We start from the raw sequence: 16107 nt of genomic DNA, 5'->3' as shown, positions 1-16107 counted from the left end.
GGCGGTCTATTCAAATCCGCCAGGGGGCAGCAGAGCAGTTGTTGTTTTTTTTTTTTTTAAATCATGTAGCGAGCCCAGGGCTCGCTACATGATAGCCGCTGTGCAGCGGCATCCCCTCGCCCTCTTCGATCGCCTCTGGCGATCTCCGATCAGGAAATCCCGTTCAAAGAACAGGATTTCCTGGAGCGCTTCCCCCGTCGCCATGGCGTCATCGACGTCGTGACGTCATTGGGAGGCCCGATCTACTCCTTAGCGCTGCCTGGCACTGATTGGCCAGGCAGCGCACGGGGTCTAGGGGGGGGGGGGGCGTCACGGAGCGGCGGGCAATCTGCGCAGAGCGGTGGCGATCAGAGGGCACACGCAGCTAGCAAAGTGCTAGCTGCGTGCTGCAAATTTTTTTTTTTTTTATCAAAATCGGCCCAGCAGGGCCTGAGAAATCCCCCTGCGCGGCATAGCCCGTGCTCAGCACGGGCTTACCGCCAGAGAGGTTAATGATGATTTTAACAATGAAATGTGAATGCCAGTATCATGTTACTGTTGTCTACTTTGATTGGAAGCTATATGTTTCCATTCTGTTACGTTTGGGAAGTAATTCAGCAATGATTGACATATGAAGTGGTACAGGTTCCATCTGCCTGCCTCATGTCATGTAATGCTTGGGTTTCCTGCCAGCTAGGCATGAGGCTTTTGCCATTAATGACTTCAGTGAGTGATGTCACTCTGGGCTGCATAGGAAATGCATTGTTTCTTTGGGTAGACCACTAGGAGGTGGAGGCAAGGTTACAAGTTCAGATTAAATTGTTAAATGGCTACCATATGAAAGCGCTGTGAATTTTACTTCTGTCAGTGGACTCGTCATTAGCTCCTTGGCAAATTTTGGGAAATTACTGTGACCCAAGCAATTTGTATTCTGTGGGAATGATTTCAAGGGGCATATTTTAAACTGTTAGTCATACAATGGGTTAATGCTGGGGTAATTTCTTTGTTTACTTTTCTAATGGTTCTTCTGCTGAACTGAACTCTGTGCTGTTTGTTCACTCATACATACATTATACATGTAGAAGCAAGCACATTGTTTCATACTGCGCCCAAGCATCAGACGGTAACCTCCCCCCTCACCATAGTGACTGATGTGTGATCATTAAGGGCAACAGTTATTGTGCATAAGTACAAAGTGACATGATCGTTGTAGTGCCAGTTCCAGGCATGATCATTGGATAGAAACCATGAAGCTGCTTTAAGTGGGTAAGAGGGAGAACAATATATTTTAGTGCTACCTTTAAGATCCAATTTACAGGTTCTCTATACAATATTGGAGGGGCAGAAGCAGGGCTGTGTGAGGTCTATACGAAAATCATCCGGCTCTTCAGTTTATGAAACTTCCAACTCCAGTTACCCAAAATTGCTCCAACTCCTCGAATCCGACTCCACAGCCCTCGGCAGAAGCTTTGTGCTGTTCAGTTGAATAACCACTGGGAGAGGCAGATTTTACAATTGTGCACCTTTTCTGCTATTATATAGCCCACAACTGCCCTTCTTTTTGGACATGAGACCGTACTGAGATCCGGGAATGGAGGCCACACTGGGGTTTGGGACAGGAGGCCGTACTGAGGTCCGGGAGGCCGTGCTGGGTCCCGGGATAGAAGGCCACGTTGGGGAATGTCTTTTGCGTAGATATGTTTGCACACAATTTTGTCCATCTTTCTCATCCCAGAATGTTGGAAGTTCTGTGAGATACTGTATGTATCCACTGAAAAGCATAAGGATTCCAACATAAGTTCACGCTGTATTGACAAGTCATGGAACTGTCCTGATGGTCATTGAAATACGGTTAGATACCAGTGTTCTCCCCAGAATTTTTTTCCCAGCCGGGTGACATGAAAAGGTACCCGGGTGTGGTGCGATGAGAGAATGCAGGCGAGCGCTTCTCTGCTCAATTCTGCTTACAGCCCAGGAGTAGGTGAGCCAATGACAGCCGGGTGCTCACCAGATCTAGCCGGGTTGAGCACCCGGCTAAAAGACCCCGGGGAGAACTCTGGCAAACCACTTTTAATTTATGTAAAGAGGCCTAGCAACAATGCAATCTTGGTCATACACTCTTACCAAAATGTTCATTAAATACTTTTTAGGCACTCCCTCATATTACACAGATGTGGTAAAATTGTACAATCAAGAAGACTGAATTGTCGATGGGCACCTTGAGGTTCAAGATACTGCCCTAACCCGAACTGTGGGTGGGAACAAGAAGCTTCAAGCTAGAATGTTAAGTGTGGGAAATCTCTACTTTTAAAGGACAACTGTCTCGAGCGGTATGTGGAGGCTGCCATATTTATTTCCTTTTAACCTCCCTGGCGGTATGATAAATGCGGCTGCGCGGCCGCGGGAGGTTTTTTTTTCAAATTATTGGGTTTTTTTTAGCATGTAGCTAGCCTAGCGCTAGCTACATGCTTCCCCCCTCCCTGCGGCGTCCCCCCCCCCCCCCCCCCCGTACCTACCGATCGCCGCCGTCACCGCTTGCCCATAAGGAAATCCCCCGTCGCCATGGAAACGAACGGAGTGACGTCATCGACGTCGCCGATGTCGTGACGTCACAGGGAATCCCGATCCACCCCATAGAGCAGCCTGGCCGCGATTGGCCAGGCTGCGCAAGGGGTATGCGGGGAGGGGGGGTACGCCTGTTTCCGCGGCGAGTAGCGGCGCATCGGCGGCGGCGATCAGACCAAACACGCAGCTAGCAAAGTGCTAGCTGCGTGTTTGAAAAAAAAATTATGTAAATCGGCCCAGCAGGGCCTGAGCGGCACCCTCCGGCGGCTTACCCCGAGTCACACACGGAGTTACCGCCAAGGAGGTTAAGCAATACCAGTTGCCTGGCTGTCCTGCTGATTCTCTGCCTCTAATACTTTAAGCCACAGACCCAGAATAAGCATGCAGCAGATCAGGTATTTCTGTCATTATTTTCAGATCTGACAAGATTAGCAGCATGCTTGTTTCTGGTGTTAAGACACTACTGTAGCCAAATAGATCAGCAGGTCGCCAGGCAACTGGTATTGTTTAAAAGGAAATAAATATGGCAGCATCCATATAGTCCTCACTTTCAGTTGTCCTTTTAAGTGTAATATTGCTTGGTGATAAAGTGATCATTATAGATGGATAATAAGATACTAATAATGTTGATTAATTGTTCCATATTCTATGATTTATGCATCTCTGGATTAGACAGAGTACAGTAGCTGCATAAATCTACATAAAATGAACTTCAAACTTGCATCAACTCCATTCTTGGAATCTTATTGACTGTTTCCAGTGGCCTTATTGGCAGATGTTATCACTTGATTGAATCTCCCAGTGATGCATCTGATGGCTGATGATGAGTATGATCGGATTGGGCAGTGAATGTTTGCAAATTTTGATTTCTGACCGTGGAGTGATCATTCATTTGCTGAATGCAAGCCCCCCCCCCCATTCACTCATGTACAGCTAGAGAGCCTCATGATCCTTGACCTAGTACACACGAGCCAATATTTACTCTAGCTCTGATAAACAAACGTACCAAATGATGAGGTTGGACTAGGATTTGGAGTGTTTTCTGCTGACTGAATGGAAATGACCAATGAACTGTGGCATTTGAAAGTGGCAGAAAAGCTTTCCGTAACGCACAGGTTACGCTTGTGTGTATGTGCAAACTACAGGTGGATATAGTACAGAAGTTTGCCTTATTAAACCAGAAGGTAGCACAAATACCTTTGTATTTTAAGAAGGCTTACTTCTATTTTCCATAGCATTTTAGTAAGAGGGCTTTTTGGTCCTTTTTATCCCCTTCCACACTCCTAGGAGTTCTGGTTCAATAATGAGGTTGCTGGGTATCTGCTTTCCAGCAGGAAAGCAACCGGAACTTGCTAGGAACTGAAGATCAGAAACCAAGAATAACTATATAATTCAGCATTCACATCTGTAATATTGTCAGTTTGGAAATTGGTTATAATGGTTGAGCGCCTGACAGGTTGTCTAAGCCAGGGTCCCCCTCGTGTATTATTATGGCCTTTCTTCATTTCTTTAGCTAATGTAAGAATACCTCACACATGACTTGTGATTGCAACATTCCATGTGTTATAGGGAAATAGATTGCAGGAAAATAGCTCATGCTAATTACGAGTATCTGTGCCCTTTGCATATAGGTGTAGATTTGTGTACATACACAGTTAGGTCATTTGAGTCCAGATCGGTCACTTTGTTTGGTCTATACAGATTCTGTAGAATAACATGAGTCATGCAGGTGTATTAAAGCAGCTGTAATGCGAGGAGAGGCAACGGTACAAAAGGCATGAAGGTCTTGTCTCACATGAACTTACAATGTCTAATTGCCTAATGCTCGGCATATACTAGTCACTGCTGTATGTCCAATGTGGAAAACTTTACATTTTCCATATCGAAAATCATGGCACAAAAAACAGTCCGTTAGCGGATCATAATGGAATGGATGACAATGGATCTGTTCACATTGGTTCGTTCGAATGGAACTGTTCCGCACGCTCCGCTGAATGGATTGCGAGTTTCTTGCTTTTTCCCCTCCCGGACAGCGGAACGGAAACAGAGGCTGAAGCACTACATGGGAGGCAATGAGAAAACTGATCTTGACAACACATGGACTATAAAAACTGACCTCTGCAGCCACTTTTCCTATTGCACAAGCCTACCCAGCACCCCCTGCAAGCTTGCAGCGGTATGCAGCTCGTGTGCAATGTATGCAAACCAAGGTGCAACAATGCAGCCCACCCCCATGCAGCCCTCCCACAATCTAATGATCAGTTTGTGCCAAACACCTTTGCTCAGTGCAAACAAACCTGTTAAATATTTGCACACTTTGCAGAGCAAAATCTATCAGGAAAACAATCGACATCACATCGGACCTGTCGGAAATTATCTATCGAGCATCTATCTGCCCAAAAAACTTACGGTGTATTCCCAGCATTAGAAAGTTACTGTAATTTTAAAGTGGACCTGAACTCAGAACTTCCTCTATGCTCTGAAAGATAAGCAACAGCAGATTTTGTTGCAGGATTTCTCTCAGCTGCAACAAATGTTTGTTGCATCTGATAGAAATCCTGCCATAAATCTGCAGTGTGTCTACTTCCTGTTTTTATGGAAGCAGACATAGGGTTAACATCCTGTGTTTACAAATTAGCTTCTGTGCTGAGGACTGCTGAGATTCCTGTGCTGACACAGCTGAGAGATCAAATTACAGTTGTGATTAGTCACAGACGAGGGGAATGAGGTCTTTGTTTTCTTTGGGTCCTGTGCATGAGTTCAGGTCCACTTTAAGGGACCCTGTCTCCTCGTATTTGTCCAGCCCTGATGTTTAGAGAGAGAGTTTATAATAAAGTACAGAAAGTTGCTGCTTGTATTTTGAACTTGTTTTAAACATCCTGGTTGTTTTGTAACGTTCCAGTTCTAGAGGTCCCACAGAGCCGAGTTTGACCTTGAGTAGACCTTCTGTTCCATGTTATATTTTATTGGGTTGATTTGAAGAAAATTAGAATTTGACTTTTTTTACTTGGATTACTTGAGAAATAAATCCTCTGGTTTGAGTTCTCACTATATGGTGACATCACTGTTTTTCCATACAAGGGTGAGGTATAGGTCCTTCCTTCCTATCAGGCTCAAGATGACGTTCCCATATTTCCATCACCTTTTGTACAGCTGTCGATCCCAGGTTCCGTTTAATAATATAAACATTCCTCTTGACTTTCAGTCAGCGTCCCGTAAAGTACCTCTCGATAATGTGCTCCTCCCGCCCCGCCGCTTACAATTATTTTTAGCAATTTACAAGCAATCAGCGGACAGAAGCGAAAGTAAAACTGCCGTAACCAGTTCTGAAAATGGAGAGAGCTCATTTCAGCATGCCCGAAACATATGGCAAAGTTTTCAAAGGAAAATAGGGAATAAAATGAGGGTTATTGATATGTTGATGAGAAACCGCTTTTAATGTAAATTAAATGAAGATTCTGCAAGAGAAGAGAGCGCTCGTAATTGCTAGTGACTAATTGTAGAGGCACAGAGCCAAATGCTGCTGGCTCAGAGACTCTTTAATGGATTTGTTAGAAGGTAGTGGCTTTAGAGTCTTGGGTTAACATATGTAAAGGGGGGGGGGAGGGGGTCCGGCAGTGTTGAAGTAAATCGGTCTGTATAACCTGCATTCAATTTAATGATCCCAAAGTGGACGAATGTCCCGCGAAAGTAGACAGTCTCGTTGGGGAAGTGAGACCTTTAAACACGCAGTCGGCAAACGAAACAAATTCTGAATTTGCTCCAAGTCTCCCCTACAATGGAGCTTTTAATTGGGTTTCAGGGCTAATTAGCGAAAGAGGTTTTATCTCTCCCAAAGCCTTCAAGCTTGCATTAGCTAGCAAGAGCTGAAGACATTAATTAATCATTAATCAGAGCAAAGCAAATAATTCAACTTTTCAGAGTCGCAGTGAAACTAATTCCAAGGTCAATATATTACGGGAATATTGCGGGCTGTAAGAATGGATTGTTGAGCTCGGTGACATTATTAACCCCCTTTTTCCTGTCAAGTGAAGCAGCAGTTTGTCTTGTTGGCGAACCAAATTATAAAAATACACACAGGAGGCAAACACAGAAGTGCGTTATTACCCCTAAAGTCTGAAAATTACATCTATTGCTTTTGTTATTTAAAGTGTGGCGTAACTATCGCTGCTAACTCCTCACACTATGCCCTTCCATATTTAAAGTGGACCTGAACTTGCACTGGACAGAAGGCAAACAGAGAAATGCACTCTGTATGTATTTAGATAGCTATGCCTGTCAAATTCCCCCTCATCTGTGACTAATCACAAGTTGTAAGTTGATCCCTCAGCTGTGTCAGCTTGACTGTTCATTTGTAAACACAGGATGTTCACAATATGTCTGCTTCCATGAAAGCAGGAAGTAGACGAATTGCAGATTTATTGCAGGATATGGATCAGCTGTAACAAAGAAATGTTTTGCTGTAAAGGTAATTATGCTGTGTGCAGTACAGCATAGTAGAACCATAAGCAACAAGTGAAGAGCGTTCCTAAGGACAGGCAGAGAGGAGGGGGAACTGCCACTTCCTCCCCGCCCATAATCAATGTTCTGCTCAGTAGGAAATTATGGCTGAGCAGAGAGGGGGCCACATGGGGCACTGGAGTGCGAGTATAGGGTGGTGACACATGCCACAGCACTAGAGATGGAAGAGAAATAAAGTATTTTAAGAAAACCCCAGTTTAGGGGTACTTTTTATTATTGATTTATAAAGCACCAACCTATTCCGTGGCCCTGCCTTTGAAGCTGTAAATTATCAAGTTCTCTGTTTAGTTGGCCAAGTGGCTACAGAGAAAGTTTATGCACCTTACAACTTTTAAAGACCACTACTGAAAAAAAAAAAAAAAAAAGTAAGCCGTTAAAATCTGACAAAACAGGTTTTAGACTGGTCCATCTCCTCATGGGGGTTTCTTGGGTTTTTTTCCCCCCTTTCAAAAAGCATTTCCTGAATGGCTGTCCCTGTCTAACTTCCAAAATGGTAAGATAGCCAGCCAAACGTGCACACTGTTTTGGCAGTTAGTGGCAACTGCTGCTCTGGAATTGCTTTTAAAAACGGAACTCTGATAATCCCCCTTGAGTAGTTGGACCAGTCCTGTTGTTTCTGTCAGATTTTAATTGCTTACTTTTTTCACCTTTAAAAATAAAAAAAAAATATATATGCATTAGACATGTACCCAACCGAATGCTCTAAAGTTTAGTAAAGCTGCTATAACCAGCTCATAAATTACCGCCTGTTTTTACACCATACTAAGTACTTGATTCATCATGCTAGCATGAGATTTATCTCAAGTGTGACATTCAACTCTGTATCTGATTTTGCTCAAGTCTTCCAGCTCATTAACCACAGAGCAGAAGTTTACCAATGTGCATAACATGTTCAACTTCGAAAAATAAAGGAGGAAAATGGTATAGATTTCTCACTGCAGCTATACGAGACCCAACCTCCCAGTTCTATCAGCCTGTAATGAGCAGCAGATAACCAGTGTGCATGTGGGTCCCAACCCTCCTGGCGGGACACAGTTTCTGAGGCTGCGTCTGCGGGAGGTATTTTTTTTAATAGAGGTTGTTGTAAACCTTGTAGCTAGCACTAGGCTAGCTACCATTGTCCCCCAAGCCCCACCGCACCCTTCTGATCCCCCCCCCCCCCCGATTGCCGCGATCCCGCAAGAGCCACAGCCTCCCCAATGAGCTTACAGTCATTGCTATGGGGACGATCGGAGATGACGCCATCGACGTCATGCGCAATCCCGATCCTCCCCATAGCAAATCCTGGAGCTGATTGGAAAGGCTGCGCCATCGTGGGATTGTCGGGGGGGGGGGGGGGTACATGTACATACACAACAGCGGCGATCGAAAAAGAGTGGAGGGACTTGGGGGACAGTGGTAGCTAGCCAAGTGCTAGCTACAAGGTTTACAATGAGTTTTATGCAAAAAAAATCCCTTTCTGGGCAGAGAAATCTTTTGCGGCGGCTACTCCGAGTGTAGGTCGGGGTTACTGCCAGGAAGGTTAAGCTCTTGTTACCAGCCTCTCCTGTATGTAAACCAGATTCTCACCTGAGACATTCAAAACAGAAGTATTTATAATTACCCCGGGCTTCCTCCATGCCCATGTCTGTGATGTTCCAGCCCCTCCGCTGCGCAGCTGTGGAGTGAGCAATCCAGCTATGTTGTAGACCACTGTGCATGAGAGGTGCAGGCAACGAGCACCCCAATCTTGTTTTCATGGCTGAGAGCGTTCTGCACAAATGCAGTTACAGTCTTAGCTAACTGCAGTCGCACAAAATGCTCCCGTATACTGCAGCGCGGTTGGGGGTGTACACAGCTGAGACTGTGCACATGCAGTAGTTGGGGACTTCACAGGCGTAACAAGTGACCGGTTTGACGTGAGTCCGTGGCAGGGAATAGTTGAAATCTACGCCCTTGCAGGGATTAGTGGCCACAAATCGTGTAGATTTCAACTCACTGGGTCCGAAAGCTGTTGAGGTGCATTCACACATCCAATTTTGATTGCCAAATTTTACCACTTCCATGTAGTATGAAGAGCAGCAGATTTTGAATACATTGAACAGATGGTGTGGGTGGGCTCTCATACTACATGAGAATGGTAAAAATGGCCAATCAAGATTGGATGTGTGAACTTGACTTAAAGTGGATCAGAGTTGAAAAACTAACTATAACAAGTAACTTGTCTACATATATTATCTAAAGTTTAGATGGTTTATACAGCAAATCTAGCTGCAAACAGTTTTAATAGAATATGATTATTTATTCCTGTGATACAATGACAGCAGCCATGTTTGTAAACATTACATAGAGACAGGCTTATCTGTATCTTGAGCCATCAGCCTAATCCCCTCTCCTCCTCCCTTCTCCCCTCTGCCTCTGAAATCAATGGCTAGTAACACCTCCCCCTCCTCCTGCACAGACTGAGCTCCCATGAGCCCTTGCTACTGCCAAGGCTCTCTGAACCTGTGGGCGTGGCTTATTTAGTTTATAGGGAATTAGAGTATTAAAACAAAAACAAAAAAGTATTTGGCTTGAGGCATGCCCTATAAACAATAGGAAAGGAACACAATTATGCAATGTGTACAAGTTCACATCAGATCCATTTGTGTTCCAGAGCCACAATCTATATACTATTTAACTTTTTTATAACTTATTAGCTGCAGTCAAAAGTTGTTCTCTGCCAGGCAAGAGCTTTATGGCTCTAGTTAGTTATCCGTGAGAGTTGCACTCTAGTTGACTTGTCCCCCAACTAGAGAGAAACTGTCATTTACATATGTGAATTCTCCACTTTTAATCCATTACGTGTATGAAATTGATGAGAAGTTTTATCATTTACTGAAGAGTCAATAGATCACTGACAGATCCAATAGAAGTAATCAAATCTGCCAGTGAGGTCAGGCCATTATGACTGTGATGGCCAATGGGGTTTCTGTGATGTCCAGGCCTGACAGGCTGTGCTCACAGGATTATGCACTTGGTTTCATCTGATGCCAGATCGCTTACCATACTTGGTCCATCCAGGAGGGGGGTGTAAAGGGTTTGTTTAATGCGGACCTGAACTCAGCACTTCCTCTCTGCTCTAAATATAAGCAACAGCATAATAACCTTTAAAGAAAAACCTTTCTTTGTTACAACTGATACAAATCCTGCAATAAATCTGCAGTATCTGCTTCCTGCTTTCATGGAAGCAGACATAGGGTTAACATCCTGTGTTTACAAATTATCTGCTCTGCCGGGACTGCTGAGATTCCAGAGCTGACATCGCTGAAAGTTCGGAGTTACAATTTGTGGTTAGTCACAGATGAGAGGGAATTAGACAGGCTAAACTCTCTAAATACATACAGGGCGCATTTCTCTGTTTTCCTTTTGTCCTGTGCAAGAGTTCAGGTCCACTTTATCACAAGGTTTAATATTCTGATTTCTAGGAAGACCTGACCCAGTAAGCAGTGGCGTAGCAATAGGGGGTGCAGAGGTAGTCACCGCATCGGGGCCCTTGGGCTAGAGGGGCCCCGAGGGCCCACCCTATTCACTTCTATAGTTGATTTGAATAGTAGTGATCATTAAAGCGGTATCGTCACCATAAAAATCAAATTTCAACAGCAACTGGTCTGAGTGTATTAAGTGATAAAGGTGCTAATCCTGCATTCAAAACTTTTTCTGCTGTTATGATTTGGAGTTATCACATACTTAAGGCGCACTGGCCATTTAGTAGTCGTTTCCAAAGAATTGCATGCTGGGGGTTCTTATAATCTATTCCTCCTCTTCCCTTTATTTCCCTGCCAGCTGCTTATCTGAAACCTAATCCCCTACTCACTTGTGTTTACAAGCAAGGCTGAGGCGACTCAGCGATTGGAGGAGACAAGAAAAAAAGTAAAGGGCAGAAATGACTTCACTTAACACACACAGTGTCCCATCCCCTTCTTGCACCCCTGACACTGTGGTTGTCCTTGATTGGTTTTGGTGCGCCATATCAATTGTTATGTATAGAGTGCTTGGTGGGCCCCAATGTTAAACTTGCCCACAGCTCCTCAGCTACGTCACTGCCAATAAGCATAACTACTTGTGTTGTTAAGGACATATCTGCTGACGGCTTCTGAATTTTGAAGTGATGACGACGCCTCGTCTTGTTTGAAAATCCTATGCAAAGTGCTTGTGTACTTGAAATTTCCATAAAGGCTTGAATGGAAACTTGACAGCAGTGAAGAGTGTTGCGGTGTTAGGTCTGCATAAATATTGCAGAGAATGAGAAGCACAGTTCAGAATCTCTGGTGTTGGATGCGATATACTATGAATTATATCCTCAGTAATGAGTTACATGAACTGCAGAGATGAATGTGTGTCATTCTGTAGAAATGAAAGTTTTCTAAGAATGAAAAGACAGAGAAGATAAAGGTGGCATCAGAGAAAACTGAAAGCAGAGCCTTGTGTTGTGTTCAGTGTTATCGCAGGAGTGGTACAGATCAGTGGTGCAACCTTGTGTTTTATGTGTCAATGTAATAACATTGGCGTCAGGAGTGTTATTTCACGCAATATTCTACAGCACTTGTACATCACTTCAGCGGACAGTCTGATGTTTCTACAGCATTCTAGGGCTAATGTTAGGCAGTAAAACTTCGTTTCAGAAACTATGCTCGTTGTGAATAGTGTAGTAAGGTATTGCACTATGGGCACACGCTCCGCCGAAGTGGACCTGAACTCTTGCACAGGACAGAAGGAAAACTTAGAGAAATGCACCCTGTATGTATTCATGAAGTTTAGGCCATCTAATTCCCCCTCATCTGTGACTAATCACCACTGTAATTTGTTCTGTCAGCTGAGGAATCTGCTCTGCCATGGCAGAGCAGCTAATTTGTAAACACAGGATGTCAACCCTATGTCTGTTTCCATGAAAGCAGGAAGTAGACCTACATACCCTGCAGAGTTATTGCAGGATTCTGTATCCGTTGTAACAAAGAAATGTTTTTCTTTAAAAGTTACTATGCTGTTGCTTATCTTTTAGAGCAGAGAGGAAGTTCTGAGTTCAGGTGAGTTCGCTATGAACTCACTTCAGCCGTGACACTTGTGTTAGTAGAAGGAAGGCTCTGGATAGCATAGAGCCTTGCAGGTCCGCTTTCCAGCCTGACGTTCCTGTGCTCTCCTCCAGTCTACCTATTAGGAGGACACAAAGACCTCTTCGTAATTATGTCCCCAAGTAGTTATTGCAATTTTCTTTTTTTGAGCAATTGTTTCCACAAACTCGCGTCGTGGGTACAGGTGCATGATTATGTGAACGACGCTTAGCAACGCGCAGAGATGAGGACCGCCACACCGGATGGGATTTTTTGAGCTGAATGCTCACCTCGTGACCCAGGAAGATGGATCCCAGCAATGTTCCACAGTGACAAATGCTCCTCGATCCAGCTTTCCTGGCGGCGGGTATACGCAACAGCACACGAAGAGTGCGAACAAGCGTTCAAGGGATCTCAGCACTTTGCACAGGAGTCGACAAGGTTCTTAAAGATCTGCCGTGACGGCTGTTATCACCGCGTGTTGCTAAGCATCGTTCATGAAATTGCGTGCCTGCACCCACGTCAAGAGATTGCGGAAACGATCACTCATCGCTCAAATCGGCGTTTATTGGAAAAATCATGTAGTAGGTATGAACCTTAAGATCCCTGATGACTCCCGCACAAATTACCGCGATCGTTACAACTCTCGTTTGGGCCCGCCGCCCGGAAGATGGATCCAGAAGCGCTTGTCGTTGCAAGGTGAGTATTCAGCTAAGGCTGCTTATGGTCTTGGCTGTGCTTAAAGAGAAACTCCGACCAAGAATTGAACTTTATTCGAATCAGTAGCTGATACCACCTTTTACATGAGAAATCTATTCCTTTTCACAAACAGATCATCAGGGGGCGCTGTATGACTGATATTGTGGTAAGATCTCAGGATCTGCACTGTCTAAAATCAGTTTTATTTAAAGCTCTTTAAAATCCCTAACAAGCATCATTCAGTGTGGCCGGGTCACCATGACGCACGGCGTTTCAGAGATACAACTGTATCTCTGAAATGCCGTGCGTCATGGTGACCCGGCCACACTGAATGATGCTTGTTATGGATTTTAAAGAGCTTTAAATAAAACTGATTTTAGACGGTGCAGATCCTGAGATCTTATCTGATTTAGTTACCCTGTGCACTCCAGGGTTGATCATTGCACGTCGCATTCCACTGGTGCTGTCGCTATTGGAGAATATACTGACTGATATTGTGGTGAAAACCCTCCCGCAAGAAACACTGAGAACCATGATACTCCTGGCAGTTTCCTGTCTGTGAACCTTGTTGCATTGTGGGAAATAGTTGTTTACAGCTGTTTCCAACTGCCAAAATAAGCATGCAGCAGCTACATCACGTGCCAGCAGTAAAAACGTCACCATGTGATAAATGTCAGAATGTAAATCAGGGTTTTAAAAGATTTTACAATGGGCAAACACTGACTACATCATTTATACATAATAATTGTGAAAATGAAGCCCTTTTTTTATTACTTTATTTTCACTGGAGTTCCTCTTTAAAGTGGATCTGAGATAAACTTTTACTCATTGCATGATTGTGTTCCTTTCATATAGTTTATAGGGCATTCCTCAAGCCAAATACTTTTTTGTTTTGTTTTAATACACTTAATTCCCTATAAACTAAACAAGCCTCGCCCACAGCTTTTCACAGAGCCTCGGCACTGTAGCAAGAGCTTATGGGAGCTCAGTCTGGGCAGGAGGAGGTTACTAGCCATTGATTTTTTTAGAGGCAGAGGGGAGGAGAGGGGACTGAATTTACACACAGGCAAGCTGATGGCATCTTCAGCCCTCAGCCTGTGACAATGTGACAAACAAAACATGGCTACCCTCATTGTGTCACAGGAATAAATAATCATAAACTTTTGAAACTGTTTGCAGCTAGATATGCTTTTTAAACTGTCTAAACTTTAGCTAAGATATATAGACAAGTCACTTGTTATAGTTAGTTTTTGAGCTCGGATCCGACTCCCCCAAGGTTAATATGCTTTCAGTTGCTGTATTTAAGAGGCTCCTGTGTATAGCAATTGTTTTACTTGTGCTGTATGAAATATTGCCTGTTCAGACTTGTGTAGTGCTTTGTCTATTGCATCTTTTTTTTTTTTCTCCTGTGTATTGTGTTTTTAATAGTAATGTGATATGTGGTTCTCATACTTTGTACCATTTCGCTGTTTTTTCAAAGGTGTTATCCTAATTGGATATCAAGTTATTTGCCAGATTCAAGGATACTTGTCAAAGTCTCAGGAAAGTTTACAGGTATGTCTTTTTTCATTGCTTGTTTGTCTTCTGTAACAGGATCCAGGTTGATCCAGGTATTCATTGTGTGTTATTGGATGTCTTTACTGACATCTAGGAACAGATTCCAAGGCCAAATCTACAGAGCTTGCAGCGCTCGATGATCTGGTGCAAGTGGCAGCAGCTGTGCCGATGGGGTCCTTCTAAGATTTTAAATGACTAGAATGCTTGCGTTTTCACAACTTATGCTGACGTCTGTTAACTCATATTTTGTTTTTGAAATATTTTTTTTAGAAAATGTTGAAGTTCTTTAAGCAGACATGAGTAAGTTTCAGGATTGGTCGTACTGCGTCTCCAGACAAAAATGTTTTTTGTTTTTGTTTTATAAAGCTTCACACACACGCCAGATGAAACTCTACCCAGCTGACCGATAGGCATGAGTATGGCAACCGCCTCTGACGAGAGGCATGAGTATAGCAGCCCCGGGCCGGGCCCCTCTCGCTCACTCAGCCAGCGAGCTGTTCTGGCGGATCACTGCGGTCGAGCGAGGGCTGAGAGCATTGTTCCCCTCCTCGCTACATGACTTCAGTCCTATGATGGCCCTCACCCTTCCCCATTCCCGCAAAGAACAGAACATGTCTGCACAGCCTTGGCCCTGGGATACGCCCGACATTGATTGAGCTTGTGCATGGGGCTTTAACTGCTTCTGTACCGTCATAGTTGGAATCTACATCCTATTGGTGGCTGCACGGCTCCAACAGTGACTGAATAGAGTACTGGTTAAGGGCTCTGCCTTTGACATGGGAGACCAGGGTTCGAATCCTGGCTAGGGTGAGTTCCTATTCAGTAAGGAGTTCAAGGCAAGACTCCCTTACACTGCAGGGTGGCCTCCTGAGCGTGTCCCAGTGGCTGCAGCTCTTGAGCGCTTTGAGTCCGACAGGAGAAAAGCGCTATATAAATGTTCAGATTATTATTATTATTATTATTATAATATTATTATTATTATTATATATTATTATTATATTATTATATATTATTATTATTATTATATTATTATTATTATTAACAGGATATGGAATCCAGCTATTCACTGCTGCGTACTCGCGCCATCCTCGCTGTTAGCGAGGCTGTTCTGTCATTGCACCCGTTCATCTGCTGTCTCAGTGACAGCACAGCTTCCACATTTCGATCAGGAGCCAACTTCAAGGGCTCCTGACCCTGTGATTACTGTGAGCCAATCACAGTGATTATCAGACATTAATAACAAATGCGCTGCCTCACAGTCCAAAAAGTGCAACCTTTTTCTGACTCCTCCAGTCCAGGTCTTCCACGTTTAATGCACCTCAGAAAGTAAACCGAAATACACAGATTATCGCACAGGATGTATGGCCTCAACGGTCACAGTGATTGCAGTTCATAATAGGGAAAGGACAGCTCTGATCCTTTAAGCAGACATGAGTAAGTTTCAGGATTGGTCGTACTGCGTCTCCAGACAAAAATGTTTTTTGTTTTTGTTTTATAAAGCTTCACACACACGCCAGATGAAACTCTACCCAGCTGACCGATAGGCATGAGTATGGCAACCGCCTCTGACGAGAGGCATGAGTATAGCAGCCCCGGGCCGGGCCCCTCTCGCTCACTCAGCCAGCGAGCTGTTCTGGCGGATCACTGCGGTCGAGCGAGGGCTGAGAGCATTGTTCCCCTCCTCGCTACATGACTTCAGTCCTATGATGGCCCTCAC

At 44.1% G+C, this 16107-nt stretch overlaps 1 protein-coding gene across 2 annotated transcripts in view; it reads left to right on the top strand.

Annotated features, from left to right (window-relative positions):
- Window positions 1-16107, top strand: part of NCOA2 (nuclear receptor coactivator 2) — a 372516-nt gene that overhangs the window by 62530 nt on the left and 293879 nt on the right. For both annotated transcript variants that reach the window (XM_068237481.1, XM_068237482.1), the window contains exon 2: window positions 14314-14387. The gene's annotated coding sequence lies outside the window, so the exon portion shown is untranslated. The remainder of the gene's footprint in view (window positions 1-14313; window positions 14388-16107) is intronic.

This window comes from Hyperolius riggenbachi, chromosome 5 (assembly GCF_040937935.1).
Source record: "Hyperolius riggenbachi isolate aHypRig1 chromosome 5, aHypRig1.pri, whole genome shotgun sequence".
NCBI classification, from domain to species: domain Eukaryota; kingdom Metazoa; phylum Chordata; class Amphibia; order Anura; family Hyperoliidae; genus Hyperolius; species Hyperolius riggenbachi.
The sequence above is the reverse complement of the archived record's forward strand: the minus strand, read 5'-3'. Positions and strand labels throughout refer to the sequence as shown.